Source organism: Vicugna pacos, chromosome 15 (assembly GCF_048564905.1).
Source record: "Vicugna pacos chromosome 15, VicPac4, whole genome shotgun sequence".
NCBI lineage: Eukaryota > Metazoa > Chordata > Mammalia > Artiodactyla > Camelidae > Vicugna > Vicugna pacos.
The window spans coordinates 51239715-51243562 of NC_133001.1; the positions used below are offsets into that span (position 1 = coordinate 51239715).

Here is a 3848-nt window from a genome sequence, read left to right on the forward strand (position 1 = left end):
TATATATATATATATATAACTGAATCACTGTGCTGTACACCAGAAAATAACACAACATTGTGTATCAGTTATACTTCAATTTAAAAGAAAAAAAGAGCGTTGGGTAAGACAGCCAGCTGGGAAGGGAGGTAGCCGCTGAAATCATCCCCTTCACCACCGGGTGAGGTTTCCCTAACCAGGAGTATAATTTGCTGCTGCAGAGAGATTCCACAGCAACCTTTGTTTTGCTCCTTTAGGGAGAATAAAACTTAGTGGAGACTAAGAATGACCCCTTGGATAGGCAGAGTTTCATAAAACATGTCTCCCTGTGCTGAAAGAAGTTTAGGTCTATTACTTCCTTTGTGATATTTATCCACAAATTCTCAAATTCATTTCTTTAAATTGAAGTATATAGTCTGTTTACAATGGTGTGTCCATTTCTGCTGGACAGCGTAATGTTTCAGCCATACATGTACATATATATTCCTTTTCATAGTCTTTTTCATTATAATTTACTATGAGATATTAAACATAGGTCCCTGTGTATTACAGTATAAACTTTTTGTTTATCTGTTTTATATATAGGCACTTAGTATCTGCAAATCTCAAAACTCCTTTTAAATAACTTGAATACTTCTAGGTATCAGACTCCTAATGAATCGGTAGCCTTGTTTTTCAAAAAGTAATAAGTAAATCTCTTAAATTTCTCTGGCTAACGGTATCCCAGAGGGGTAAGATATGGAATTCCTATGACTTGAGGATTAGGCAAGGACCTGAAGGTCCGCCCCAACCTCCCAGCACCGGGACAATGGCAGTGCTGATGGGTAGGGCACATGGACATTGCGGCCATCAGACTGGAATGTGTCTGAGGGCTGAGAGCACTGATCTAAGAGCTTGGAGCCCGAGTTCAGGTTCCCAATTTGGCCCCAGCTGGTTGTGACTGTGGGCAAATGACCTCCCTGCTCTAAGCTGTAGTTTATCCATGAGTAAAATGCAGTTATACTGCCCTGCTTTCTTCCCTAGGCTACTGGGAGGCTCAAGGTGACATGGGCAGCAAGTGACCTGTTAACCACAAAGAGATGCTTACATGTAAAGGATGGTAATCGTGTTATTTCCATATTTGTACAGAAGCACAGAACACTAACATCTTTCGTCAAATAGAATGAAAATGATTGAAAGAATAAACTAGTGTTTTTGACAAAGTAGAAATTTTAAAAGAAATGCCTTGAACGACAGTCTCCCCGACACGTCCCAGTTTGGCAGTACACCAACCCTGAGTTCCTACAGCCAGCCCTGAAAGCCATTAGCAGGGCTGTGTGTCTGTGTTTATAGTCCCAACTGCTCTTTACTGTAGACTCAATTTTTAGTAAATAATCCAATTGATATTTTTATACTACTACCAGATAAGACTAATGTGTGTCTCTTTTTCTCCCTTTCCCCTCATCCTCTCCCATCACCAATGCTAAATTACAGAGACTGAGGTGTCTCACTGTGGCCAGAAGAATGAGAAGAAGATGGGGGAAAATGGTCCAAAGTTGAAACCAGGGCCAGAGAAAGCCACTAAGGACCTGAAAAGCCACCATGGACTGGGTCTGATGAATGTTAAATACGATTCAACAAAATTTATGGAGGTCCCAATTGATCTGATGGGGGCTCTTCCAAGAGCTCACAACCTAGTGGAAAACACAAGAAAAATTATGACAATGTTATATTTGCATTATACTTGCAAAGAGTCCTAAGCAGGTGTAGGATATAGCTCAGTGATAGAGTGCCTACTTAGCATGCACGAGGTCCAGGGTTCAATCCCCAGCACCTCCACTTAAAAAATAAATAAACCTAATTACCTCCCCTTCCCACAAACATGAAACTAAAAAAAAAAAAAAAAGAGTCCTAAGCAAACTGCAGGTGATTCTTATGCACAGAGGTGGTATGGAGGTTACTGGAAAACCACCAAGGGACGGTAACCTGTGAGCTGAAATTTAAACCACAAGGCAGCATATGCCAGTGAAATAAGGGACCGTTGAGGGTATTCCAGACAGAGTAAACAGTATGAGCCAAGACCTGGAGGCTTGGATGTGAGTGGAATGCTTTCATGAAAGCCAATGAAATATGTATGGTATGTGTAGGGGTGAGCCTCGGGGGTATGTAACTTACGAATGATCATGTTATGCTGCAGTGACAAATATCTCCCAAGTCAAGAATTGGACAGGCCACATGTCCATCACGATCTACTATGGCCCTCCAGGTCATCTTCTCTCCAGGACCTTCAATGAAAGAATAGCCACTGTCTAGAACTGCCTGTCCACTACAGTAGGATTAGCTATTAAAATTTTCAATAGACACAAGTAGCTATTGGCTAGTGGCTACCATATTGGACAGCATAGATATTGTAAACCAGCTCCATTGTTGCAGAAAGTTCTCCTGGACATCCTGGTCTAGAACAGGGGTTTGTAAGCTATGGCCCATCAGCCAAACCCAATCCGCTGCTTGTTTTTTATAAATAAAGTTTTATTGGAACCCAGTCATACTCATTCACTTATGTATTACCTATGATGGCTTTCCAATGACAATTGTAGAGTTGAGACGCGCATAGCTTGTAGCCCACAAAGCTGAAAAGGTTACAGAAAAAGTTTGTTGACACCTGGTTTAGATCACCCCCCTAAGGTGCCGTGGCAGAAGGAAAAAGCACTGCAGCCCACGTGTTCCCTCTGTTCACGATTCATTGGCCAAAACTAGACGTTTGCCCCCAGCCAACCTCAAGGGAGCCAGGAAGCGCAGTATTTACAACTTGCCCAGAAGGAAGGGACACTGAAACATCTGAAACCACGGGGGACAGGTCTGGACATAGGCAAAAAGTTAGACTGAGTCTCAAGGGCCCCGAGTTTTGACTGTTATGCTGCGAGGGATGGGGCGCTGTCCGAGGAAAGATCTGGGTCCCAGAAGATTCTCGGTACCCGGGGGCTGTTGGAAAATTAATGGGAGCAATCAATACGGGCAGAAAAGGCCGCAGAGCAGAAACAGGGGAAAGAGCTCAGAAGGGACAGGATAACTCCAGCTCTAAAAACTCACCAGCGTGAACCGTTCCACAAGAACCATGGCGCTGCCCTAGCCAGGTCGTAGCCTGTCCCCAAGGCAGCAGAATAAGGACGGCAAACATTTAGACATGGACTGCCCGTGTGCCAGGTGCTGATGTAAGCAGTTAGCGTAGACTCACACATTTATGCCTCTCAACAAGCGTGTGAGGTAGAGATCATTTTCTCCTCACTTTCCACATGAGGAAACTGCAGTCCAGAGGCTTCAGTGACCTGAGCAGTGTCACCCAGTGAGGGAGCACGGTCTAGCTGCTCAGAACATGGTCCACCTGTCAGCCGTCACGGTGCACTGATCACTGGTCCAGCCGGCCTTCAGATCCCCCGGTCCAGCTCTGTTGACTCTGTAGAAAACTGCCCAAATTTATGGATTATGTGGACTGTTACCTTTTACTCTCCAAAACACATTAAGTGATTTTGTCTGGAAATGTTTTACAAGCGCCAATTATGCCTCCTACATTCCCTCCCCGGTACAGCCCAGGTCCCCAGCCAGGACTGTAAAAGAGCCTTTTCTTCTTTCTAAAGCCTCTTAACTCTCTGCCCCCAGAGATGGCTGGTTCTCCCCAAGTCTGGGAAAAGCAAAGCTCCCGTTCTGGCCCACGGGGAGATTTTAGACGGACCGTCATGTCTCAGCTCTGCTCTCCCTCTTTTCACGAGACTCTTTAATTAGGTTCAGAAACATGTTTATGATCCTGAGAACCAGCCCGTGTTATATTAGGCAAGTTCAAAGCTACATTTCCCCCAACAACGCTCAGAACATTTCAGTAAACTCTGAGGCCT

General features: G+C 44.4%; 1 long non-coding RNA gene across 1 annotated transcript; it reads right to left on the reverse strand.

The window, feature by feature from the left end:
- Positions 1-740: 740 nt before the first annotated feature.
- Positions 741-3549, reverse strand: LOC140685777 (uncharacterized). The gene is made up of 3 exons (XR_012059206.1): positions 3049-3549; positions 2134-2243; positions 741-1652 (listed from the first exon to the last, which is right to left on the reverse strand). It is a non-coding gene; the product is annotated as an uncharacterized lncRNA (long non-coding RNA).
- Between the last annotated feature and the right edge of the window lie 299 nt (positions 3550-3848).